General features: G+C 43.8%; 1 long non-coding RNA gene across 3 annotated transcripts in view; it reads left to right on the top strand.

Annotated features, from left to right (window-relative positions):
• The first annotated feature begins 6,961 nt into the window (after positions 1–6,961).
• Positions 6,962–27,904, top strand: part of LOC116598935 — a 53,060-nt gene continuing 32,117 nt past the window's right edge. Inside the window, exons 1-5 of one of the 3 annotated variants that reach the window (XR_004289201.1) lie at positions 6,962–11,766; positions 15,228–15,366; positions 15,805–16,049; positions 17,066–17,139; positions 23,144–23,575. This is a non-coding gene — a long non-coding RNA (uncharacterized LOC116598935). Of the gene's footprint in view, positions 11,767–15,227; positions 15,367–15,804; positions 17,812–23,143; positions 24,771–27,904 lie in introns of those variants that run through there. The other 2 variants (XR_004289199.1, XR_004289200.1) reach the window with 2 other exon arrangements.

A 27,904-nucleotide genomic window follows, 5' to 3' on the forward strand; every position in this document is an offset into this window, starting at 1 on the left:
GTTTAATCCAGAACAACTAAATAGCATTCAGTTGTGTTTAATTTTTACATTGATTCCATGGTATAATATTAAAATATTTTAAAAAGCAAAAACATGGTAAGTATTCAAAACAGAGAGTTTGGAACATTTAAAAAAAAAATAAAGGAAGAAAGAAAAACAAAGCCTCCTGGCAATCCAGTAACATCTCCACAAAGATAAAAGAGAAAACAGTTTTTTTAAATTAAGTATTAAACTAGAATGTGATGTGCATCACAGGCAATCTGCTAAGAAATTACAAAGACAGAAAGAAAACTCACACTTTTAAATTTTTTAATTTATTTGTGAGAGAGAGAGCAGAGTGTGCGAGAGAAACACAAGTGGGGGGAGGGGCAAGGAGAGAGGGAGAAGCAGCAATGCGGGACTCGATCTCAGGACGCTGGGATCATGACCTGAGTGGAAGGCAGCCGCTTAACTGAGCCATCCAGGTGCCCTGAGAACTCACCCTTTAATATAGCCAAGCAGATACAACCCATTACATACATGTTCTCAAGAGAAATGATAACTAGTCCTCAAGTAAGAGGATGTTGACAGCACTTTTTGCCACATATAGTTCATCCCAAATCCACCTGATAATTGGAATGATGATTTGTGTTTGCTAGGTGCCTTTATTCAAAGGAAAAATAAATTTCTAATATCTTTATGACAGAAGGTGGATTTGTAATATGGATCCATGAAGTTAGGCTCTTACCCTTCCAGGAACGTGAGATGGGGCCCTATCTTTCTTGATGATTACGTTTCAAAGAAATGACTCCTTGGTCCTTGAGGAAACATTTCTGGGTTGTAAAATTGGCAAGAAACAGGGACAGAACAAGGGAAGAACAAGGGAGTGGGGGAAGGTCTTTTTCCATTTTCCTCCCCTCAAGGAGAATTAATTTTTTTTTTAAAAGATTGTATTTATTTATTTGACAGAAAGAGACACAGTGAGAGAGGGAACACAAGTAGGGGGAGTGGGAGAGGGAGAAGCAGGCTTCCCGCCGAGCAGGGAGCCTGATGCGGGGCTCGATCCCAGGACCCTAAAATCATGACCTGAGCCAAAGGCAGACGCTTAACTGACTGAGCCACCCGGACACCCCAAATTAATTTTTTTTAAAGATTATATTTGTTCATTCGACAGAGAAAGAGAGAGACAGAGAGCAAGTGACCACAAGTTGCAGAGGGAGAGAAGCAGGCTTCCAACCCAGCAGGGAACCCAATGTGGGGCTCGATCCCAGCACCCTGGGATCATGACCTGAGCCAAAGGCAGATGCTCAACTGACTGAGCCACCCAGGTACCCCAAGAATTAATTTTTTTTTTTAAATTTCAAATTCATATTTACAGTTACAAGAACATCAGCATCACTTAGGAACTTGAGCTGGAGATGCAAATTCTCAGATCCCAACCCAGACCTCCTGAGCCAGCAGCTCTGGGGATGGACCCAGCAATCTGTTTTCATGACCTCCTGAGGTTCCTTGAAGCCTGAGGATCTTCGCAGAGAACTGTGGACAGAAGGTCATGTGAAAAGGACGTGGGGATGGTGAAGGATTTTATCTTACTTGAATTATAATTCGAGTAAAATATATTTCAAGTAAAATTCAGCTGCACTTTGCATTAGACAGTCACCTGTTCCGCTAGCGCGTTACCCTCCATTACTTGGCAAGAAATTAAGACATCTGACACAAAGATATTAGATGAACTTGAACCAAGAGAGCCAAATATTAACAACTTGCAAAGTAGAAGGGGAACAAAAGCAAAAACATTATGAAAAAACACCAACAACCAACATTTATGTTCTTTTGTCCGTAGCATGCATTCGCTAATTTAATATATGAAGAGTTGCCTGACTTTCTGGCAAATCACAAAATTCTTAAATGAAGCCATAAAAGCTGAGCTCAAGAGAAATGAGATGACTATGTACGTCTTTTATATACACCCCCTCTTCAATTCACCTGCTTCTCTCCTGGGGACCAAATCTATTCTTCATTGGTCTTTGCAATTTTGGATGCAAACTGGAATCTCCTGAGGATATATTTAAAGCCAAAATAGCAGCAGAGGCTAGAAGAGCAGCCAGGGAGGTGGGAAGTGAATTTTTCTGGCTCCTGAATTCCCGGGAGCAGTCTGGGCAGTGAGCCGGTGTCCCCCCTTCTCAGCAAGGGCCAGCGCCTCCGTGGACCTTAAAGAGAAGACCTTCAGACGCTTTGTTGATATTCGAGGCACAGGACTTAGGAGGACTATTTGGAGAAGTTTAGAACTTTCTCATTTAAAGGGTCTTCCCTGAGCAAATATTTTTGTTTGTTTGTTTGTTTTTCCTGAGCAAATAGTTTTTATGCCTCAAAATTGACCCATTCCTGAAAGACAGCCCTAATAAATGGGCTCCTGTGGCCCCTGAGACAAAATCGGGTTGCAAACCAGCCTCCCACTGGAAATGAAGCTCATGGAGCTTGATGTCGTAGGAGTGGAAAGTGTTTGTGTGGAGGACATTTCGCTGGGCGCCCTGAGGCCGGGATCTAGCTCGCCCGGTGGCCCCTGTGCAAGGAGGTGCTTCTGAATAGCCAGAGGCCCTAGATGCTCTGGGGAAAGTCCTGCAAGGGGAGAACTTGGAATGGAAAAGCAAGTATGAGCAGCGTTGGGAGAGATGCCTGGTGATGGGAAAAGATCGCGGATGGGTTTACAGGGATCCTAACCACGTGATGGAGGAGACACCGGGACAGGAGGAGCTTGACAAAGTCAAAATTCTTTGAAAGAAAAAGGTCCCCTTACTGCAGATGGGAGCTCCATGGATAAGTCAGTCTTTGATTTTTCAAAGGAAACAGAAGGAGGTGATCAAAGGCTATGCCATGAGTGCAGAATCGCTAGAACAGTGTGTAAAGGATGACCTCCTCCAAGGGCACCGACTCCACTCAGGAGGACCCCGCCCTCCTCCAATTCTAATCACCTCCCAAATGTCCCACTTCCTAATAGCATGACACTGTGGGGTAGGGACCCGGACATTGAGACCATTGCGAGATCTGTTTGCTGGAGAAGGTCATTGAGCAAAAGGATAAAGAAAACCAGGGAAGCCTGTGAAGACCAGAGTTTGGGGATAGAAAACCTTCTTGGGAAGTCCCTGATCAGTGACCTTCCCTTCTTCCTGTCTGTCATCTGTCCTTGGGACCCTGTCAGCATGTCTCCTGTTCTTCTCGTGGTGTTGTTGTTTTCCTTTTGGTGGAAATCTAAGTGATCCTCAAAACCACTGTGGAAAATCCAGTAAAGATATTTTGGCTTCCGAATGTGACTTTTCATGCTCTCTTTGGCTTATTACATGTTGTGGCTAATCCGAAACAAGGCACGAAGGAAAACACACACACACACACACACATACACACGAGCCAAGGTAACTCCTGGAAACATTTGGTTCTGTCCTTTTAAGTCTTCGGTCTACCAAAGTTGACTTTAAAAAAAAATCAACCTCTACCATTCTCTGAAGGGGTCTTGCTGAATTAAAGCAGACAGGTCAAAATCCTCGATGTAAGACTTTTCTTTCCGTGGACTCTATGTCGCATATAGAAGACTGCATGGGAAGGAGACATTTTGCATAATATTTAATTAGTGGCTGTTTGCTTGGTAAAGCCTTATGTGACCCGTGAAGTCATCAAAATAATTATAGGCACAAATTGCATATGCAGTCCTGATACGGGGCGGGGCGGGGGGGGGGTAGGTGTCCTTAGCCACTCGGCTTCTACTCTGGGGAATTTCTCTTCCCGACAATAGGGTTGTCTGCAGACATGCGCGAGCAGTGGCTGGCTTTCTCTTTGCTTCAGTGCTTTGCTTTCAAGCAGCGGAGAGATTAAAAACATAAAGAACTTCACAATAGCAGAAATGGAAGGGAAATCGGGGGTCGGGAGAGTGCCTTTTGAACTGCCAGTTAGAGCTTTTATTGACTTTACCCCTCGTTCAGGCAAGTCAGCTCTTACCTTTTATAACTATTCAAGAGGGTTTCTTACCATTAGATTGAAGTTTCCTTGAGGTTGGCACCGCACCTTCTCTTTCTCCTGTACTTCCTGTAGCACTTCTTCTAATCTTGAGGATGGTAGCAGGTACTGGGGAAAGATCTGGAGAATTTAACCGAAGAGCTGGGGGAATATTACAGGACAGGTTGATGTTTTGAAATTTGTTTTAACTTAATTTTGCATTTCTCTAAGCATCATCTTCTCCCTAGATGACTGAGGCATCCTCTTAACTTCTTAGAGGGGTTACCAGAGGCCTCCAAAGGGAAAAAGTTAATATTCTGGATTTGGTATTTAAAGTAGTATTTTTTGGTATTTAAAGTAGTATTTTTTGATTCTGCAGCTAGATAAGGCCTCTGTCGAGCAAGGAGAAGGTTTCCTGAGCCCCTCCGCCCCCCATGAAGAGGAGGCCTCAGTGGATTAAAGCACAGAGATTTCCACACCCAGAGGCTCTTCCCTCTGCCTTGGGCAGGTAGGGCGGACTTGATGTCCAGGAAGATAATAATTTGCAGGGAAAGTGGAAAATTTACAGTCTACCCCTCAGGCATGGGGTAGAAACACACGGTTTTGAATTTCTCTTTTCTGGACCTGAGACCTGGGGAAAGAGAGAGAGAGAGAGAGAGAGAGAGAGAGTATAACACTTGCTGTGGGTTTGGGATTCTGGGTCTATCTGGGCCATCCTGGGTTTGCAGGATCCTGTGGGTATGATCACTAGAGGGCACTGGTCAGCACATCCCGGTTAGGTGGAGGAGGGCCTGGCTCTTCTAAACCAGCTGGAATTCTCAAGTGGCCTGAAGGGACCTAAGAATTCCTCATGTCCCCAAAGCGAGCCACTCAGTTGGTTCTGGATTACAGAGCCTGACTCAGGAGCTTGGTAGAAAGAGGTTGCTTCAGTGGGCAGGGCAGCCGGTGTTGCTGAGGATAGCAGGTCAAGGCTCTCCGGCCAGGCCTCAGGGGTATGTGTGCCACGACAGCAAGATCTGAATGTAGATGGTCAGGCCAGCCATAGACTTCAGAGGCATCAGCAGAATGTCCAGGGAATGGGGTCAGGCCTCGGTGGTCTCCATCCCGGGGTCAGCCCAGCCTGAGCCCGCGGCAGCAGAGGTCAACCCACATCTTAAGGACCCCAGCTACCTGCCCTCTGTCGCTGGAGGTCACAGAAGTCCCATGGATCTTCCCATCCTCAAAGGAGCCATCCTAGGAGGAAGAGGGGATCAGGCTCTGAAACACTGAGCATGTTATCCAAGTCATCCAAGCAGAGAGGTGCTACCCACAAAAACGAGGTTACTAGGCTGGACAAACATTTCTTTTTTTCTCCCCCCGCCCCTCCTGCTGTCAACTGGGTGCGGGTCTGTGAAGGAAGCCAGATCAATTACAGAGGAATAAAAAGGCTATTTGTTTTTGTACATGTGAGTATAGTGTAAGTGAATATTGATCGTGCTACAGTGTGTGTTTTGTGTTTCTTAGAATTCTGTAGGAATGAATATCTCCCAGCTTTCTCTGTAAGCTCCCAGCTCAGACCTCTGTTTACAAAAGTGTCCGCAGGAGGCAGTGCCTCCCAAGGTGGAGGGAATGTGGGAGAAAAGCTTCCCAGCTGCTTCAGAGCGTCTGGGAGCCTGAACCAACTGGCAGGAGGTTTGGCTAGAGCTGTTAGCAAACAAACAAAACATGCTTATTCCCATAGAACAGTCCCCTACACTGCCTTCTCCTGGTCAGCCCAAATGTCTCAATTTACATTCAATGCCAACTCATCTCCAGGCATGAGGGTAAAAGCCACTTTGAATTTAACTTATATATAAAAAAAAGAAACACTAAAGCTGTCAGCCACAGTATGGGAGTGAAAGAAATTCTCCAACTCCCATTGCAAATAGTGCACTTTCCCAGACACTAGGAGTGTGTGTGTGTGTGTGTGTGTGTGTGTGTGTGTGTATTTAGCTTTAAAAGCAAGTATTTTGAGAATTAGAAATAGCCAATTTTGAGAATGAGAAATAGCATGGGCAAGGAGGACCTAGCCAGGTCCTGATAGGCAATAGGGTTCCTAATAATATGGGGGTAACTGTAGAAATATGGGATGACCAGATTTTTCTGGGATATTCAGTTAGCCTTCAGTCTTTACATCCACACCAGCTACAAGGTCAAATTGCATGAGAAGGTGCTATGAAGGGACCCTTGTTATTAGAAGTGTGCTGGTTGAAGTGGGGGAGGGTCTACCATTCATCATCCTGTGCCAAGAACTTGTGCATGCTTTCAAGAAATACCACCATTAATCCTCTTACTATCCCCCCACGAAGTAGGGGGGATTATGAACTGATTCTATTGCTAGGAAAACTGAGCCTTCAAGAATTGAAGCGACCTGCCCGAGTCCCCAGCTTGATGGGTGGGAAGGTTTGAACTCAAATCTAGATCTGATTTAAACGCCATGCTCTTCTGGCGATCCTGTACTGCCTCCTCTTGGGAGAGATGAGAAAATCCCCTAGGGGGGAGCTAACCCTTATATATTGTACTTCTCCTTTGTCGAACGGATCTCATCTACCATCTTTTAAATTAGGGGCACCTGGGTGGCTCAATTGGTTAAGCGTCTGCCTTCAGCTCAGGTCATGATCCCAGGGTCCTGGAATCGAGTTCGCATCGGGCTCCCAGCTCAGTGGGGTGTCCGCTTCTCCCTCTGCCCGCCACTCCTCCTGCTTGTGCTCGACCTCCCTTTCTCCCCCCTGTCTGTAAAATAAATAAACAAAACCTTAAAAAAGGTTAAATTAAATACGTGTCTTCCCTTCTGAACTGGGAACAACATGAGAGCTGGCACCGTGTCTGTTTTGGTTATTACCTGTAAAACATACGTGGCCCATGGTACCATGTACACATGGTACATGCTCAAGGTTTTCACTGGCTGATTGTAAGTCATCATGTGATATTGGAACCCTAATGCAAGTCTTGGGAATTCTTCTTTGCACATAAATAAGCTTACCCATATAGGTCTTTGATTCATCTGGAAAAATAATTCTTCTTCTCCTAAAGTTATAGGTGGCTCGTGAGATTCTTTGATATTTATACTAACTCAAAACTCCCACATGATTCATAAAAAGGGAAGAAATGTCAAAGAACAGGCAGGTTACCTGCTGGAGGGATCACTGTTAAAGTTTTCTGAGTTTTCCACTTTTTCCTCCTCTTCCTCCTCCTTTCCCTCCTACAGACCTGGGTGAGCTTTGGTTCCTAATCATTGGGCACAGACTGTGCAGCCTGGAGGATCAGAATGGTTGTGGGGCCCACGATTTGAGCTGGGTGTGTGTGTGGGTGGGGTGGGGGGGCTTATAGGGGAGAGGGCACTAAATAACAGCAGCTGAGATTCAGGAACGGTAATAGTCCGATTCAGCAGGAGTCCTATAATAGCTACTAATAATATCTAGCTACTAAGGAGAAAACGAACAGGGGAGGGAAAGAACAGAATATATTGAACAAGAGGTGAAAATGGGAGTTCCTAAGGGTAAGCTGATTACCCGGTACTATTGCACCGTCTGATTAATGCCTTGTGTCCATCTGGAAATAAGTCTCGTCTCTCCTCATCCAGCTGATTGCTGAGCTGCAAACACAAGGATTAAGCACGTAGGGAGGGCTGGGAAGCAGGGCGTCGATGGCAATGGGGGTGGATCTTCTTTCTGCCGCTGCCATTTTTAGCCAGGGACCACATGGTGGCAATGTTGTATCGTTCCTTGCAAAACCTTCACCCGCCGCTGGGCTCCAGGTAAATTCAATTGCTAAGCAATAAATTGGGAGACACAGGACCGTGTTGGTTTAACCAGCGAACATTATACTTGTATTTGGTACCACTGATTGTGTTTTCCATGATAAAATATAGCATACTCCAAGAAAAGTAATACATTTTCACCCCTTGTTAGAACACTCTTGTAATTCAAGCAAATAACAAATGCAGACAAGAGTCTGAATTCCAGCATATAGGCTCAGTTTTCCCCAAGATCGAACTAATTAGTTTTATTCCATCCAGCCAACACCTGTTTGAGAAGAACATTTAGTGTCATAAAACAAACCACCCACCAAGAAATACGGAAACTGTGAAAGGCCCACATACCAACATCATGTTGCCAAGCTCAGCTCCGAAGCAGAGTCTTACAACCTACCCTGCTGGGTTTCTTGGAGGAAACTCTATTTTCTAATATAAGCTCCTCCATAAAAAAAAATAAAAATTAAAAAAAAATTTGGAGTGGTGAAATGTTTCTAAGCAAACGATATTGTTGGGCATCATTTCCCTCTTGAGTAGGAAGCGATCTCTGAGGACAATTTCGGGGTTGAGTTCTTTGAACCATTCTTGAGCCCTGGGAGTTCTGACTGTGCCTGGGGGAAAGGGACCAAATGAATTATGAGGCACAATCAAATGCTGTGAGGTTTGGATTCCTGCCAAGTCTGAGGGACTTGGAGGACCTACTGAATGCCTTGCCACGATTCCTAAGCTGAGGTTTCAGGTGTTAGAATTGTTCTAGAAAGGGTTCAAGTGTAAATGAGTTTCTTTTATGCAGGGCGTGAGAAAGGAGAGTATGCCACTGGCTAAGTGGGTCTTAAACCGCCTGGACAATTTGATCAAACAGCGTGGGGTGCCCCCACCATGGAGTTTCTGATTCCTAGGTCAGGGGTGGGCCCAGGAGCTGCCGTTCTAACAAACTCCCGGGTGTGGTGAATGCGGCTGGTCTCTGAGAGTCCCTACTCAAGACCCGTGTTTCTCAAAGAATGGGCAACCGCGTGATTCTCATTTTCATGCCCTGCTTACTGTGTGGAGACACATGGTCCCCATGGAATCAACAGCTTGCTGTAGGACGTGAACCCGCGAGTTTTCAGGCTCCAAAATTCAGGCGCCGCATAAACGAGGACAGCAACTTCACCTTCTAGAATCGCAATCTGTCCTCCGTAGAACAGGGTTTTCCTCAGATAATCAGGATTTGAATCCTGATAATTACTCTGTGGCTTTGTACATTACTTAACTACTCTGAGTCTGATTCTTCATGGGTTAAAAAAAAGAGGTGTTGGTTTCAGGGTTGTTTTAGAAGGAAAACATTTACTGTTAAGGATCTGCTGCTCCTTCCCTCCCTTTTATTTTTCCTTCTTCAGTTGATTTCTGTACCCGAAAGCACTTCATGAAATATAAAATCTCCAAGACACATTAGTTCATGGTTTACAGAGGCATGGCTTGAGGGGAAGCCTCCCTGGGTCTCTTACATGGTCTGTTCTCATGGCCAGCCTGGTTAGTTCAGGAAAATTGTCTGTTTTCTTTCCATAATCTCACATCTGTTTGACCGAAATCACTGTGCAAACCAGAAGTTTGCATCATGTGTAGCTCAGGTTGCTGCTCGGGGAAGCTCTGGTAATTCCTGGGTCCCTCTCCAGCTTGGTTTGGCCAGCTCTACTTCCCTCCTTCAGCGGCCCTTTTAAAATATATGAATGAAGACTCAGGAATTGGACGACTCCATGGGGGTTGGCTGGGTGAGGAGACCTTTCCAGGGCCCAGGATAGGCTGGTGCACAAGCAGAACGGACTGACTTTTTTCTGTGGAATACTGTGTCTACTGGATGTCAACAAGCCTCATTATAAAGTGAAAAAATACTCGGTCCTACGCATGTTGATGGGAAGACATTAAAGACCTCATTCCGTGTCTGTCTGTAACAAGTCGTGTAATCCTTGAGTTAGTCATTTCCTTTCACTGAGCCTCAGTTTCTCCATCTACAAAATGAAGGGTTTGCATGAGATTAGGCTTCTTAAGTAGCAGTCTATAGATGGGATTGGTGGGCCACCCCCAAACTCCAAATCTTGTGATTGTGCATTTCAGTGGAGAGAGGGGCCGTAGCTTTTTCTCAGATTCTTAAAGTGGCACTAGGAAAGCTTAAGATTTGGTGTTTCTAAAAATCATGAAGTCTGGTCTTGCATCTCTGCACTGCTACATAACCATTTCGAATAGGTTTTTAATCGCACAATTAAAAGGGATCAACTAGCTCTTTCGGTGTGGGATAGATACTGTATATGCGTCCTACCATTGAAGGAAATTAGCCTTTCAAACAACAGTGGGAAAATGGAAAAAGATCAGTGGGAAAGGAAAGGATAGAGACACAAAGTCTCCGTGGTAAAATGCAGCAGCTGCTTTCACTGTCCACGGACTGCAAGGACTGAGCTTTATCGGTATACTTAGAATTGATCGGATTTAAAGCAGTGAAGACTCACCTGTCAATTCACATGAGATTCGCAGATAAACTCGGACGCCAACGTGATTGTTTACAAGAGAAAACTCCTGCATGTGCGTGGGTGGCCCCTGTTCTGGGTGTCGAGCAATATTATTAATCAGTAGATGGCTGAGTGCAGATTCAAAGCAAAAGGAGGCAGATTCCTTTTGAGGAGTATTTGCTTGGGGTCCAGCTGAGGTCCCAATGTGCCAACATCATTGATTGTGGTTCTGGAAGGGCCTCGTAGACTTTTTCCTTTCTCCTATTCAGCGATCCCTTTCTGTGGTTTGTTAGTGGGCGCCCTTGTTTCCAAGTTCTTTGTTCACTCCTGGTACTGCTTTAAGCCAATTATTTTTGTTAGTGAAAATATTCTTAAGGATCATCATGTGCAAACCAAGTTATGTTGTTGAGATATAAGGTGTGCTTTTCTATTCACAACAATCTTTACCTTGTTGACCTGTGCTGGAAGAATCTTGAGTGTCTAACCTTATGTAACACAATGGTAGACGTCATGATTCTTGAGTTTCCATTAACTATTTCAATGAAACTGAGGCTTTTGTTCAAATACCTTTTTATCAGTTGTTCTTATGATAAGAGCCTGTAGCTATAAGGAGTCTCTTACCTCGTTCCTGGCATCCTCTGGGTTTCCCAAGAGAAGAGTCTGTCTGCTTGTTTCTCTACCAACTTGTCAGGTGAGCAAATCTCATAGCGGTTTGGGGATGATCATATTTATTCTGTGCATTCCACACAGGCATATGGAGATCACCAGGACTCTCTGCAGAACCTTGCCCACCCGAGCAGGCATTTTGTAAATTAAATCAGAAGTTGCCATAGAGTTCTAAATATTCTGCCTTCCAAAGGGAAAGGCAGCATACACTGTGAGTGTGCCTCTTAGCAAGCAAGCCTGATGTAAAAAAGCATGCACTTGTACAAAATAGTCAAGACATATTCACTGTTCAAGATGATCTCACAAATTCTCTCCTGGAGTACCTATATTGTGATTTGACTTATGAAAAATTATTGACCCAGAGCCTGTCAGAAACAAATACACCGTAAACAGTGAAACACAAGCTGGATTCACGCTGCCTCATTCTTTGGATGCCAGTGATGATGCAAAATTAGAGGCAGCAGATCTCAGTAACTCAGTCCTACAGAATAGGATTTGAGCCGCAGTCAGACCCCTCAACCTCTTACTGCCATACAATTGTCTACGTACACTTTTATCAATGCCAAGCAGGAAGTACACGTGTGAACCGAGTAAGGATTGCTCTCAGACCCTCAGTCCTCTTTATCCTTGTTTTCAATACAGGATGATAGCCCCGCCGCAGTTACTCAAGTCGCTGCTTCCCCACATTCCCTCTCTATCCTCTGTAACCACCAATGCCCTAGAAAAGTGGCTAAATTTATTTAGATTTCTCTTACGCATAAATGATTGACCGTGGTTTGATATGTGATCTACCTATATGGTGTTTGCATTTTAACAGAAAAAACAAACAAACAAAAGGAATACATTTCTGGCTCCAGAATTTCAGACCATAACAAAATGGTACGTTGAGTTTTGGGGAGTAGTATTGGGGCGGGGGCAGGGAGCACATCCCGTTAACTCAGACTTTGTGCCATATTTCTGGGCCTGAATTCTCTCTACTTGTTTCTAGCTGTGAAATTGATATTAATAACATAATGGTTACTGCCACTCCTTTGAGATCAAGCATGCGTTAACCTGTGGGGTTGTTTTATAGTAATTAAGTGATAAAACCTTTCTGAGGTTGGTGTGTGTATCGAAGGCTTTTGTAGTTGATTAGCAAGGGAGTGAAGATGAAGAGTTTAATCAACCACCAGAGTTGTTATGTTCATGTTGATACCAGCATCTTTGCTATTCTTTATGAAAAGAAGGAAGCAGAAAGGTAGGCAGGTGGGGAGGAAGAGGGTCTTCCATCCACTGAGATGGAGCACATATGTTTTTTCAGTTTTACTGCAGGTTGGAGAAGATCTGTCCTTCCATTTCTCAACCCCACGGTCAGACTATGCTGTGAGCTAACTTTGAGCAAGGGCCGGGTTCAGGCGGCGAGTGGGTGACACTAATAGAGACCGAGATTAGAATTTTCTTTAAGGGTAGAGCCTAGTTTTGTCCCTAGTCCTTTGTGCCTAGTTGAAGGCTCTCACGTAGCCATTCTGTCATCACTGGGCCTACAGTTACCAAGGATGAGGGAACAGGGACCTATCCGTATGATCCATGCCAATGTTGGGAAACGGGGGCCACAGTGAAGTCTGTTGGTAGGGCTGTGGTGATGTCATCTTTGTATGTAAAGAATAGCACCTTCCTCCTGCCTCGTTCATTCATTCATCACATCTTTCTAGCAGCTCCTACTCTCCTCGGGACTTGGTGCTGAGGGAGGTACCAAGATTGATTGAACATGATTCCTGACTTCAAAGAACTTACGGTAAAGCGGGGAGGAAGCTTGATACTGTTTCCGTAATGGCTGTATCAACTTACATTTCCACCAGCACAGTACCTGGATTCCTTTTTCTCCATATCCTCGCCAACACTTATCTTTTTTTTTTTTTTTAAAGATTTTATTTATTTATTTGACAGACAGAGATCACAAGTAGGCAGAGAGGCAGGCAGAGAGAGAGGAGGAAGCAGGCTCCCTGCTGAGCAGAGAGTCAGATGTGGGGCTCCATCCCAGGACCCTGGGATCCTGACCTGAGCCGAAGGCAGAGGCTTTAACCCACTGAGCCACCCAGGTGCCCCTCTTTTGTTGTTTTTAATGATAGGCATCCTAACAGGTGTGAGGTGATAACTCATTTTGGTTTTGAGCTGCATTTTCCTGATGGTTAGTGATGTTGAGCATCTTTTCAAATCTCATGTCTTCTTTGAAGAAATGTCTATTCAGGTCCTTTGCCCATCTTTTAGATGGGCTCTTTGTTTTTTGCTACTGAGTTGTAGGAATTCTTTACACTTTTTGTATGTCAGTCATATTTCAATAGAGTAGGTTTCTTTCTTTCTTTTTTTTTTTTTTTTAAATGTGGGAGAGAATCTAGAAAACTAATATTAGGGCACTTTGTCATATATACTATATGAAGTGAATAGAGAGGAGAGCATTATTGATTATTTCTGGGGAGATACATAGACGGTTTTTAGAGGAGATGTTTGCTGAGTGGCAGCTTGAAAAATAAGTAAGAGTTCGCTAGGTGGAGGAGTAGAAGGCTGGAATGTTCCTGCTGGAAGAAACATACGATTTACACAAAATGGCTTCTGATTTTCACTGGCTAGAGTGTAGGGTGATGGGAAAGAGGGATGGTAGCAGACGAGACTGAGAATGTATGTTGGGGCTAGAAGCAGGCTTCTGGGCCATGCCAAGAATTTTTGGAACATACCTCTTAAGTAATAGGGATCTTTAAATGTTTTTTAATCTGGAAATACTTACTTTGTGATTAAATGTTTAGGAAGAGCCTATGCTAGGGCTATCGTTGCAGGGTTTCTTGGTCATGCCACTTGGAAGAATGAAGAGGTAGACCAGACGAAGAGTGGTGGGCAGCCAAGCAAACTTTATGGAGCAAGAGTGTAAAGTTCTCAGAGAGGGAGGGGACCCAAGAGGGTTGCCATTGGAGTTTCTAAGTTTAGTGGTTTTAGGAGCTCTTTTGCAGAACTATCTTAAGCAACCAGGGTGTGTTGAGTTGTACCCATCAGGGCTTTGGGTCACACATCTGTGTACCTATTAGGTTAATGTCTATGTGCTGATGGTCTTTTTTGCTGACATCTGGGGACTTATGTCTTAACTGCCCCTTGCCTGTGATGGTGACAAATGCTTTGTGCTTAATGGTCTTATTTTAGGATGTTTTGCAGAAGTCATTTCTGCAAAGGCTGCAGAGCAGAATGCTAGTGTGGTCCTGTCTAAGCTGAAAAACAGGATGTCAGTGTTTTATCTTAACTCTCCTGACCCCATATTTTCTTGTTGGAGACCCTGGCCCTGACTGCCTAACTGTCCAGCTCACTCCTAATGCTATGGGCAGTGGATTGGCTAAAGTATTGATAGTGTGACCAAGTAGGAAGGCTGATGTCATGGTCCAGTGAGAGAGGAGGGGCTCCAAACTCAGCTGCAGTGAGTATGGTGGGGGCAGAGATAGCTTGAGGACATTGGCATCTTACTACTCCTTTGTACAACTGGCATAACTTCATTGGCTATAGATGCATGCACATTATGGGAGAAAAAGTAGAAAAAAAAATCCAAAAAAAGGAAACAAGATAGTGAAGGTATTTTTCTCAGAGAAAATGGAACTGCCTCTTAGACAGTGCTCTCGGAGAGGGCTGCTACCTTGGGAGTGAGTTCCGGGTGGGTATTGATGGGGAAGGTTGCAGGAGGCTCCCTGATGCTCAGGTGCTGGGGAGGATGAAAAAAAAAAAAAAAAAAGAAAAAAAAAAAAAGGAGGCAGGAGAGCAGAGTGCCCTGAATGGGGAATGGAGGGGGAGTGCCGCTGTGTCTTGTCAGAGACCAACCCTCCTTAGCCCATCAGGCCAGATTTGGTATTATAATAGTAGTAACAGCAATCAATTGCATAACTCTAAACACCTCAGGTACAGTAGCTTGTTTAAGAATCCCAACACCTCTGTGAGGAAAGCGAAGCTCCAAGAGGTTAATAACTTATCTAAGGTAGAGCTAGTAAGTGGTGGAGCGTGGCTTTGAACCTCGGCAGCCTTGCCCCGGGTTCCAAGGGCTCCTCACGGAGTTGTCTCCCAAACTGTTGGTAAGAGGGAGAGCTGAGCTCCTAAAACCCCACATTACGTCTGCTTCTTTATCTCAACAATTCCAAAAGGGAGTCATTCCAATTCTATATTTAGTTTAGAAGAGAGAAAGAGAGGGAAGGGTATTGTTCTTGTGTCTGTGAGTTCCAGGAGAGAGGCAATTAAGGAAGAGGGAGATCATCCCAGGTTCTGGGATGCCTAGCAGGCTGAATGGTCCTTTAGAGGATGAACTGGCCACATCTGAAGAAATGATGTCTTTTTAGATCCAAGGGTGCTGTCATTAAACCTGGGTCGTTGCCCGTCAGCCCGCTTCTGGAAATAGTGGGCAGCTGAAGCCAAGATAACAAAAAAGATTAGAGGCAACGGAGACCTAGCCAAGTCACAGACCTGGAAGATGAAAAGGTGAGTCTTGTTTGAAATTGCATCTCCTGGGTCTACTTCAATGCCCGAGCTTTCAGACAGAATTGTGGCACACACACTTTTCTTTATTTTTAAAAGGTAAAACACTGATTGTTCTGGAGACAAGAAACTCACCTTAGCTGTGAACTAGTGCCCCGGTCGAATGTAGGGATCAGTTTCTCCATGGCTTTCCAACCCCTGGGCAATGTTTTATAGCAATTACCTGTACATCCAGTTGCTATAGTTACCTCTTGTCTACACGTCAAGAGGAGAAATATCTAAGTAGGCTCGTGAGCAGGGGAGCAATATCCTGGGGTCTGAAAAAAGAGTGGGACATGCAAACATTCTTACCCATACAGCGACAAGTGTTAGAGCATCTGCCCTATTCGCAGGCCCATGATCACGTATCTCTACCTCCCCTGTCTCTCTCCTTTCCTATAGAGATCACTCCAGTTCACGGGGAAGCCCAGAACAGCCACGTTGGAAACAGATGACCACATCGCCCCGTTATAATGGGACCATGGTGAACACCTGACCCAAGCTGGGACAGTCAGAGTCTCTTCCCTGGAAATCAGGGCTGGTTTTTCTTGCTGGTTCATCTGGATAAATAGTAAAATTTGTCCTGTGTAGGCTTGTAAGCCTACGGACCGTATTCTATCCTGTGAAATGGGGAGAAGGAAAAGGAGGTAGGTGGGCAGGGAAGAAACCTATGAGCAGAAGGAGTGGAGGGGGAGAAGTTCTGAGAGTTTTTTGGTTTTTGGTTCCTGTCCCTTCATGGGTCATGATTACATTCCTGCCTTAGAGTTTTTTCTTTCTTTCTGTTGCTGTTGCCGCTGCTTTGCACTTACCAGCAGGAATTAGTTTCTATTGCTTGTCACTAAACACACGCTCCGCTCTATGTACATTATCCTCAGGGTCACCATTATGGGTTAAATTGTGTGCCCCCCCCCCCCGCCCCCGCCCCCCACCCCTGGCTGCCAAGTTCACACGTGGAAGTTCTGATTCTCAGCACATCACAATGTGACCGTATTTGGAAATAGGGTCTTTAAAGACATAATTCGGTTGAAATGAAATCGTTTGGGTGGGCTGCACTCCACTACATCGGGTGTCCTTGTGAGTAGAAGGGATTAGGACAGACGTACACAGACGGGAGACGGCGTGAGGCGTGAAGACGCAGGGAGAAGGCAGCCATCTACAAGCCAAAGAGAAAGACCCTTAGGAGAAACTGAATCTCCTGATAGTTTGATCTTGAACCTCCAGCCTCTAGAACGGTGAGAAAATAAACTTCTGTTGTGGAAGCCTTCTGGGATGCTTTGTTATGGTGGTCCCAGTGAACTAATGCCAGTGCAATCCAACGTCTGAGACTCTAATTCCTGCTCCCTCTTCCCCTGACAAAGAAAACTCAATAATGCGGTAACTGCTGCTGCTTTTCTTAATGGTGATCCTTAAAGACAGCAGCAAAAAGATCTTTTACTCAGGCTAAAAAGTAAGCCAATAACTGGCATTCAAGGACCCTGAAGGACTACAGCTCTAGAGAAATACATCTTCTTAATGCGCTTGTTTGGCTTAAATTAAAAGTGTTCAGCTTCATGTCTTCCCAAAGAGAGGTGCCTGCTAAGCTTTAATTTTGCATGAGAAAATGATTATTTTTTTAACTAATTGGAACGAATGGGAACTCTTTCTTCCATTTATTGAAACGCAGGTGAAAACAAAGCGAGTGGCTTTGCAGGAAGTAAAAGGCCTTGCAGAATCTTCTCACTGTGCTTGAGTTCTGAGGTCAGTGTATGAAAAGGCTTTTCCATCAGTTATCATCACATTAGAGAATCAGAGAAAACCGTCCAGGTCTTGTTTTTAATCAAGCAAAATGAGATGTTTAGGGAAATGGTGTAGAGATTTCAAAAAAAAAAAAAGTTTCGAGGAGAGGTGAAGGCCTGGAGTGAATAGAAAAAGAAAAAGATGACTTAGCTGAGCTACAGTGGCATTTAAAAGGCCATACATAGAGACAGGCTGCAGAAGAAATGGAAATACATTGTTTGTAGGCTCAGGAAACATGATTTGCACTAATAGAAACAGGCACCAAAGAGTTTTGGCATTTGTGTGTGCATGCCCCAAGGCAATTTCTCCTGAAGGGAGGGGAAGAATTGGGGGCATTTTGTGTCGTCTTCACGTTTTTGTGGAGCAACATTGGTTACCGCCAGAAAATACAGGGCAGATAAATTTCAACTTCCATAGCTCTGAATACTTTGGAACATCATCTCCCTTGGAGCGTTGTGTTGGGATGGATTCTGAGGGTGCATTCAGACTCAGTGCGAAAGGCTATCAGTTGGGAGGATTAACACAGGGATACATGAGTTCTCTGCAGGTGCCACTCCTGAGATAAAGTCACCAACTAGTGGCCCATGGAGTAAGTGTGGACTGTGAGAGATTTTGTTTAACCCAGATGGTCTTCTAAAAAAAAAAGAAATGTGAACAAAACATTTAGAGATTTAAATTAAGGGGTGCCTGGGTGACTCAGTCAGTTAAGTGTCTGCCTTCCGCTCAGGTCATGATCCCAGCGTCTAGGGATCGAGCCCCTCTTTGGGCTCCCTGGTTAGCGGGGAGTCTGCTTCTCCCTCACCCTCTGACCCTCCACCGGCTTATGTGTTTTCTCTCAAAGAAAAAAATCTTAAAAAAAAAAAAAAGCCCTCACATTTTCAGCTTCTCTTAAAAACTTTCAATTTTAGCAATACTAATTATTCCTATGTAACAACGGGATGGAGTTGGGTAGTGGTCCAGTTCTCGCCTGACCCCTGTGGACTCTGGAGTACGTCATGCAGGACCATACAAGATGGCCATTTGACAGAGTGTATGAGGACTTGACCATGTTTGCAGCATTTCCAAAATGAATTTGAGTGCAGTCTTTTCTGAAGGGGTTGGCAGTTGGAAGTTCTACAGGGATGGAGCTGTGGAGTCCTCCTTGGTCTATTTAAGCACTTATGTGACTTCTGGGCATCATCTTTTTTTTTTTTTTTTTAAAGGTTTTATTTATTTATTTGACAGACAGAGATCACAAGTAGGCAGAGAGAGAGGAAGAAGCAGGCTCCCTGCTAGCAGAGAGGCTGATGCGGGGCTCGATCCCAGGACCCTGGGATCATGACTTGAGCCGAAGGCAAAGGCTTTAATCCACTGAGCCACCCAGGCGCCCCTGGGCATCATCTTTTATGAGCTGAAAAATGAGACATCTCATCAAACTACCAGCTTATCTTTAAAAAAAACAAAACAAAACAGAATAGAGGTATGGACTAAATTGTTCCTTTGGTGTCTAAGGTCCCATGTCCAACTGTCTACTTGCCATCCTAATTGTGTTAAAGATACTGCAAAGGCAAGTGCCCGAAATGAAACTTAGGTCCTCTCTCAAATCCAGTCCTTTCCAACATCTACCTCGGGGAAGAGCCTCTCCCTCCATTCAGCTGTGAATGAGAAGAACCTCTTGCTCATTACCTGCTTCCTTTCTACCCCGTGGCAGTCATTATGAAGCCCTGGTAATTTTGCTCCTAACTCCCTGTTGACCATGCCTTTTTCTCTTAGGCTCTGCCACCCACCGTCCTCAGCTCTATCACTTATTTATTTGTTTATTACTTTATTTAATTTCCATCTCTTTTGCCATAACAATGGCAAAGACCTCCTAACTGGTCTCTCGCGCTGTGCTGCCTCACTCCAAACTCTCTTATCGTCAGCCACCTGCCGCCATCTTTACAGAACCCAGGGTGGGTCATGTCTCCTCCCTGCTCCACGCAGTCCAACGGCTTCCTGTTGTTCTCAATATCCATGCCCCATATTCCTTTGCACACACTTGGCTTCTCGCAAAGCCTTGGCATTTGCTCTTTTCCTGCCTTGTGTAGTTTGTCCCTTTCCTCTCTTCCTTAGCAAATTGATCTTCATAGGAAGGCAAGTCTCTGCAGTTCCCAGGCCGACGCCTGGCTGGGGATACGTTTCTGTGAGGGAGAAAGAATAGAGACAAATTAGTTGGCTTTTCTTTGGCTGATACTTGATTTTTAATTTCTTCTTTCAGGACTTGCTGTGATTGCCAGCAGTCCATTCTGGACTTTTCCTGCCACTGAACTGTTCATCTTTCTGTAAAACTGATAGAATAATTGTTTTATGTGCTTGTACTGAATAACGATAAAGTGGCACAGTGCCAGTTTGAGAGTCAGGCCTTCTAGTTCTTCTGAAAGCAAATTTTAGAAATACTTGGTTTTGGGCTATAGCTCTACATGTTATCATGTCTTCAGAGGACCGGCCTCCTCCAAGTTGACTTTTTTTGGTCTTATGAGGTCAGATCCTTAATTTTGAGTAGCCCATACCACACTGATTACTAGAAGTGGATAATAGTGTGCAGTTGCTCTGTCCAATATGGTAGGTACTCCCTAAATTGCCTATTTAAATTTATTAAAAGTAAATTAAATTAAAAAATCCCTTTCTTTAGTTGCAGTAAGCATATTTCAAAATCCCAGTATGTACATGTAGCTAGTGGCTGTCATTAGACAGTGAAGATAATGACCTTGCTGAAAGGTCTATTGAACAGCGTGCCATAGAACTTTCCAGAAAGGGAGATGTTCACTTGACATATATGATATGCTTATAGCAACAAGATTCCTTCTAATTAATCTGCTATTGTAAGGGATAATTGTTGTTAATTGGCTTTCAGTAAAACCATGAGGAAGGGAAATGAATCCATGTGGTCTCGAGGGGAGAAAATTGGTCAAATAGTAAAACACAGAATATAGCTGAATTTGAAGAGGGAGCCCAATTTAGGGGTTCTATGGGGATGGAGTGAGGAAGGCTGGATTTGGGAGGGGTTTCCTGTATCATGCTGGTTCCTGTGTGGACACAGACAAGATTATCATGTGAATTGTTTCCACAGTAAAATACAGTGTAGGGCCCTATTAACTTTTTCATAGGATTGGGCTGGTTGTCAAGAAGGAAGATGAGCAGTCCCCATACTGGCAACAGGACAGTTAAATGTCAGTGTTGTGGCACCCTTCCAAAAATTCCGGCCGCTGACACAGCACCTCCATTCATTTCTACAGTACCTTTGACTTTTAAGTTGCCTTCATCCATATACTCTTATTTTGTTGCTACTTCTACTCCCCTCTTTGTTTTCCTACTGAGGCTGTAAGAGAAGTGGATAATTCTATTTTGGTGCTTGGTGTAGGCAGGTGATTAGATTACATTAGAGTTTCGTTGAAGGATTGTTATTGTCCTCCAGCTAATAAGAATAGGAACAGCCAATGTTTATTAAACATTTTCTGTGTGCCAGTATTTTACTGAGGGCTGCATATACTTGATCTCTTTTAGTACTTAGGGTAAAATCTCTGAGGTGGTTTCCATGGTGGGTAAGAATACTGGTCTCTACCCGGGCCTTACCATTTACTAGCTGTGCCTCAGTTCCCTAATTAAAGGCAGTTCATGGTATTTATTTCACTTCTTATGCAATTAAATGAATTATGTGGAAATCATTTAGAATAGTGTTTGCCTATAGGAAACATAATGAGATATCACCTCATGCTTCTTAGAGTGCCTGTTATTAAAAGGGAAGTGTTGGTGAGGGTGTGGAGAAAAGGAACCCTTAAACACTGTTGCTGGAAATGTAGATTGGTTCAGCCATTATGGAAAACAGAATGGAAGCTCCTCAAAAGATTTAAAACAGAATTACCATATGATCCAACAATTCCATGTTCAGAAGTATTCATCCCAAGGAAATAATATCAGGGTCTTGAAAAGATACTTCACTCCCATGTTCATTGCAGCATTATTCACAGTGACAAAGATGTGGGAACAATCTAAGTGTCCATTGATGGATAAATGGACAAAGAAAATGTGGTATATATTCAATGGAATATTATTCAGCCTTCCAAAAGAAGGAAAGCCAACTTTTGGGACAACCTGGATGAAGCTGGGGGACATCATGCAAAGTGAAATAAGTCAGGCACAGACAAACATTGCTTGAGCTCACTTACACGTCTAATCTAAAAGTCACGAAAACCTGAAACTACTGTAACAATCCTTTGACCAAAAAAGTTAAACTCCTAGAAGCAGAGAGTAGAGTGATGATTGTTTGGGGTTGGGGATAGGGAGAAATTGGAACATGTCAGCCAAAGGGTACAAAGTTTCAGTTATGTGAGATGAGTAAGTTCTGGAGATCTGATGTGCAGCATGTTGACTGTGATAACACTGTGTCATATACTTGAACTTTGCTAAGTGGTTAGATGTTAAGGGTTCTCACCACACACACACACGGTAACCATGTGAAGTAATGGACATGGTAATTAGCTTGATTACGGTGATTATTTCACAAAGAACATGTATATCCAAACATCAAGTTGTATACCTTAAATATATGCAATTTTGTAAAAAAAAACAAAAAACAACAAAAGAAACTTCCTTGAAAAAACACCGATTACTTTTACTGTCAGTATCTTTATTTTTGCTGGCAAAGAAACACAGGTTTGAGGAGGCTTAAGGAGGTTGAGTAATGTTCCCAAGGCCAAGTATGTTAGTAGGAGGAGGAGCTGGGGCTAGATTTTGTCGTTTTGTTGTCAAAGTCCAAATGATGACTTGCTAATGAATTTGACCATTAGCCGGCCATGTCAATATGTTATCAAGTAAGATAATGTATATAGAAGTGATTTGAAAATTATTTAGTGAGATGAGATTATCATAATTATCTTTAGCAAAAAGGACTAGCTATGTGCTATCTCAGGTTTATCGCACCAGCTGTTTTTTGTCAAATAAGTAAATCCACTTTCTTCAGCTACTTAAAAAGGAACATTATCATGTCTGTGATTTTGAGCAGAGGTCCTGAAGGGTTTCCAGTATGTAGTAAAATAATACGTTTGGGGAGCCATCCTGAAAAGCAGGAATGCAGCCTTTATAGAAGTGAAGATATCAATTAGGAATTCAGAATACTAAAGACTCCCAGATACTTGTTGGCAATTACTCTTCACAAAGATTTGTTGATGCCGATGGTGTCAGAAACCGTATTAGGCACCAGAAGCCCAATAATAAATTAGACCCGGTCCCTACCTTTGACAGGCACAAACTTTAGTGGAGGAACAGGATCTCTAGGTGTTGATGGATGAGTAGGAGCTTTCTGAGGAGAGTAGAAAAGGCATTTTGAATGGAAAAGGAGAAAGAACAAACTCAGAGCCCTAAAGGAGTATTTCTTGATTAAATAATGAGTTGTTTGGAATGGCTCAAGCTTAGGATACATGGTGGGCAAGTCTCTGGAAATGAACTGGGGCAGGGAAGCTGTGTTGAAAATTATGCTTAGAAATTTGGACCTTATACCAGTTGCTAGGGAACTACTGAAAGTATTAGACAAAAGGATAATTAGATTAGACTTGTGTTGGCAAACCGTAACTTGGCATCTCTGTGGGAGGGCAGGTAGAAGAGGGGGTGAGCCTGGACTTGGAGAGAATAATCAAGTGAAGATTCTGGATAGTTCAAGTGAGAGTGACAGGGGTGTAGATACTGGGGGAGAGGACAGAATCAGGAGACATTTTTGGTGACCAAAAATAAAGAACTAGGGAAGAGGAAGAACTAAAATTCATTTATGTGGTGTGGACTCTGTGTGAGCATCACGTAAGCACTAGAGATCCAAAACCAAGTAAGGGTTCCTGGGTTTCAGTAGCTGGAAGGAGAAGCGAGTAATAATAAATACACACAATGCAATGCCACGTGCACTGAAATTGTACACAAGAACCTGCCAAGAACGATTCTAAGTTTTTTTTTTTTTTAGCTCCAGTGACTTGGTGAATGTTGATGTGTTCTTGAAGAGGAGAGGGAAAATGGAAGAGGAGTAGGCTGCTGGAGGTCTTTAATGCATCAGTTTCGATGTTCACTGGGTGGTTAGAACTTAAGATTTTCCAGCAATAGTCAGTCACAGTCTAGCTCATTCTGGACGTGCAGGAGTTACAGAAAAAGAAAAAGAAATAGTAGTTGTCTTTAAAAAACCCTGCTGGCATAATGCTTTTCCTTTTAAATATTTTGTTATGAATATAAAGAGAGAGAGAGGGAGAGAGCGAGAGTGAGACAGAGAGAGAGACAGACTATTAATTGCCTCTTTACCTCCCACAGTCCTGGCTTGGGTGTAAAACATTCTTCCTGCATTAATTAAGGGTTCTGTCTGCTCACCCTGAAAACTTCTGGTTCAATTACTTAAAAAAAAAAATAGAAATGGCACTGAAGACGAAATTTGTTTTCATTTTGCAGGCAAAAGGATGATATCCTCAGGGCCTCATAATCAGTGTCACCTTCTAAAGGTCAGATGACCTTTATCTTTACAGTGATCTTACCCAATATGGATTCAACAGCAATTTATGGGTAGGCGGAGGTTTATGCAAAACATTCCATAATTTGCAAAGATTAATGAAAGAGCCAAGTGTAAGTATGTTAACTTAACCAGTTGGAAAGCAAGTTTAGCAAAAGGTAGAAACGAGTACAAAACTAACTTTGAGCCTGTTCTAAACTAAACTCAGTATTCTTCTTTTTTAAATAGAAAATTTCTTCTAGGGAGCTCAGCGAATTTGGCCAATGCTATCTCAGTTTCAACACTCATCTGGAATCTCTAATATACTTGTTTGCTAAAGAACAATTACAACCCTGATGTTAGAAATCAAGGATGAGGTACGACTATAGATTTTCCATACGATAGTGGGAGAGAAGTTTTATGCATCACTGCGTTCAGGAGGAAAGAAAGTCAAACTTGGAAATAAACCTAAACAGATCCTCTCTGTGAGCATAAAGAAGGCAACGGAAAGCAGGTGTTATCCCGGGAGGGTTGTTCTCGAACTTTTGGGTTTCACTGACTTATTGAGCGCTGGGGCTTGGGGGACGAGTAACCTCTTATTTTGCCGGCATGAAAACCTATCCTCTACTAAGCACCCTAACGCATGAAAGAGGGTTTCACACGAGGTATAGGAAGGACCTTGCGGCAGGGCTGCTGCGCAGGCCACAAAAGCTGGACTACATTTCCCAGCTGCCTTGCCGGTGACCGCTGGGCGAGGCGGAAGTGAGGGTCTGCGCTTGCTCTCCCGGTCCGGAAATCCCCCCCTCCACCTTCCTTTGCACGTGTTCAGCAGATGCCCAGCCTCCCGCTAAGGTCCCGAAGCTCTAGTCCGGGCTGTTTCGGGGGAGGCAGGAACCTGTGTGCCGGAATGGCCAGTGCCGACCCAGAACATCTTCACTCTGTTGGACTCCAAGTGAGCCAGCGCGGAGCTGAAACTCAGACTATAAGGAGGGGGGACACTGGCCGGTGAAGCGGCGTCCCCCTCTCTGGGAGCCTGATGAGGCTCATTCTGGGAAAGCGGGGGAAAAAAACCTGGAAAGTGGAGCCAGCTGCTTCCAGAATCAGCTGCATCCTCCAGGTAAGAAACTGGTGCTCAGGTAGCATCAGTAGCTGTAGCAAAACAGAGCAACCCGCAGAAACACAGACGAAGAAACAAAAACAGCCCAAGAGAGCACCTGTCCCTTATCCCTCCTCCAGTCTTTCAGTCTCCTTGCCGCACTCCCTCCTGGCAAAACCTCCAGGAAACAGCCAGAAAAAGGAGAATGTGGTTTGCTGAGTTCCAGCCATAGCACCCTATAGCTGAGTATGGAAAGGTGGGTTTTGAGAAGAAAGACAATAGCTTAATCATCAGCACAGTAAGACATATACTTTTATTGTTTTACACAGCTAAGATATTTGGTGGTGGTTACAATAGCCAATCAAAACAGATCCCCAAACGAAATTTAGGTGGAAGAAATTTAATTTCACGAAAACCCATTCTACTACTTTTTTTTTTTTTTTTAATTTCACTAAGGATTTAGTGAAAATTCAGCTCTTGGCAGGTTCATGGGAGGCGTGTGAGAACCGTTGGTGTAGATAGGTCCATCTTTTCTTCTAAGTATTGGAATTCTCCAACATTTGCAGACGCACGGATGTGGTTGTGGGAAAGAAAGGGGGAATTTTGGTTGGGGGCAGGAACAAAAGGTGGCATGAAAAATGAAGTGATGGTTTAGTACCAGTTTCCTTTGGATTCCTCAGAATTTAAATTCCTTGGGTTTAAATTTCTCTGGTTAGTGGAGTACGAATGAAAACTGACTTGTTGGTGTGAGAATCTGGTGGAGGGACTGTCGTCAATAGATGGCAGAACTGTCCAAGAGAAACTTTGGATCCAAGAAGAGCTGCTTTGGGGTCCAAAGTGTGGAACAGAAATGGGGCAGAATTTATATCCTGTGCTTTTCATGGGCTGTAGCAATGCTCTGACAGCCCAAGAATTGAGGGTTTTGAGTATATCCCAAGAAACCACATGAGTTGGCCTCTCTGGCATCAGCTCTGCACCTTCTCCCCTCTCTCACCATCTCCTGTTTCTGGGACAGGCTGCTCCTACCTCAGGACCTTTGCCCTCGCTGTTCTTTTTCCCAAGGTGATCTGACCCCGGATTCTACCAGTCTATTCCTCAGTTCTTTCAGGTCTCTGCTCAAATGTCATTTTACTAGCAAATTCTCTCTATAACCTGCTCACCCATACTCATCTGGTACTCCAGTTACTATCTGACACATTTTATTTTTCTTTGTTTATGCATACTAGAATAAGTTGCTATGAGAGCAGGGTGGGGTTTTTGTTTGTTTGTTTGTTTTGCTTTGTTTTTGTCTGTTTTGTTCACTTCTATATCTCTGGTACCTAGAAAAGCTCCTGGTCTATAATAAGTTCTTAATAAATATTAGTTGAATCACTACTGTTGCTGTTGCTGAAGGCATCCCTGACATGGACATGCTGCTTATTCCCATGACCATTCTTAAAATATACTTCCCGTTTTGTTAGTCCTTTGTTTAAAAATCCTCAGGTGGCTTCTCTGTACTTTCAAAATAAATTTCAATTTCTTTACGTGGTCAGGAAGGCTTTCTCAACCTATCCCTACTAATATCTTCAGTCTCAATTTTGGCCATTCCAAATCTTTCTACTCTCCTCTTCGGCCATATTGAGGTACTTGTAGTGCCTAGTGAAACCATGGTCACTCTCATCCTCTGAGTTTTGCACATGCAGGGCCACATCTGCTTTGAAGATACTTTCCATCCCTCTCATCCTTTAGGATTCAGCTTTGAGACATCATTTCTTCTAGAGAGATTTCCTACCCTCAAGGCTGGGTTAGTCCAACATTGCATAGTATTGATTTGTATGATAGCACCCATCATGGTATATTTTGTTAGCATAATTTATTACAATTTAAGAACTAGACTGTCTTAGCTTGGGCTACCATAACAAAATATCATGACTGGGTGGCTTAAACCACAGAAATTTATTTTGCACAGTTTTGCCGGCTGGAGGCCTGAGATCAGGATGCCAATGTGGTTGAGTTCTGGTGAGAGCTGTCTTTCTGGCTTGCCGTTAGCTGCCTTCTCTGTGCACTTACATGGCCTTTCCTTGGGCCTGTGCCTGGAGAGACAGGGAGAGAGAGACACGACTTCCTCTAATAAGGCCACCAATCTTATTGGATTAGGACCCCACCATATGACCTTATTTAACCTTAGGAATTTAAACCTTAAGCCTTAGGAATTTTAACCTTAAACCTCCTGAAAGCCTTATCTCCAAACAGAGTCACATTGGAGTTGAGCATATGCACTCTCTTTGGGTGTGGACACAGTTCTGTTCATACCAAAGACTCTACTTTGAATTCTATTAGTTAGAATGTCAAACACCCACTGAATAGGGACTAATGTATTTCCAACAAAGGCGTATGAGAATGAAATGGGAGAGAAAGATGAAGCTGAGTGAATCTGGTGGGGGAAAGAGGAGATTCTGGCCATATGTGCCTGCTGAAACGCCGGAGTCTCATGCGACTGTCCACCTGAGAGAGGGTAAGGCTCAGGATGTGACGGCTGTAGCCATCTTTGACATGTTTCAGACAGTGTTTGATCCTGAGAGGACCCGTCTAGATCAATAATATTCCAGGATGCCGTCACATAGAAAAGGGAACAAATGAACAAGACCAGCCCTGGAGGCCTACAAGGAAGGGTAAGATCCAGCCGTCAGAGGGTGGAACCAGGTGGAGATCAGGACTGCGTAATCAACTGTATACTAAGGTATTTGGCAGGGAAACGGAATCTTTGTCTTTTGTACCAAGTATTTTGTTCCAAAGGGACTTGGTCAGGTAATAGGAAATAGGAGAGGCTCAGCTGGGAAGGGCCCAGGGAGTGCTGTGTGTCACAGGTTCTGAGGACATTCCTGGGAACTTGGCAGTGTGGGAGTCTCCAGCAGCTCCGAAGGAGCGAGGCAGCTGTGACTGGATCCCGGGTCCCAGGACTGGAAACCTTAGTTAACTTAACCTCATGATTATTCTCATAGCTCCAAGAGCCTTCTCAGAGCCATGGCCAACTGCGGTTTCCAGAGTAACCTCAAATACAAAGAAAAAGCCATTTCATAACTGGCAATTTTTATTATCAGAATGTCAAGAGCCTCCCGGGGAGAGGGCAGTCTAATGTCTCAAGCTTTGGACCCAGGTTTGTAGCAATCACAGAG

This window comes from Mustela erminea, chromosome 9, assembly GCF_009829155.1.
Source record: "Mustela erminea isolate mMusErm1 chromosome 9, mMusErm1.Pri, whole genome shotgun sequence".
In the NCBI taxonomy this organism is placed as follows: domain Eukaryota; kingdom Metazoa; phylum Chordata; class Mammalia; order Carnivora; family Mustelidae; genus Mustela; species Mustela erminea.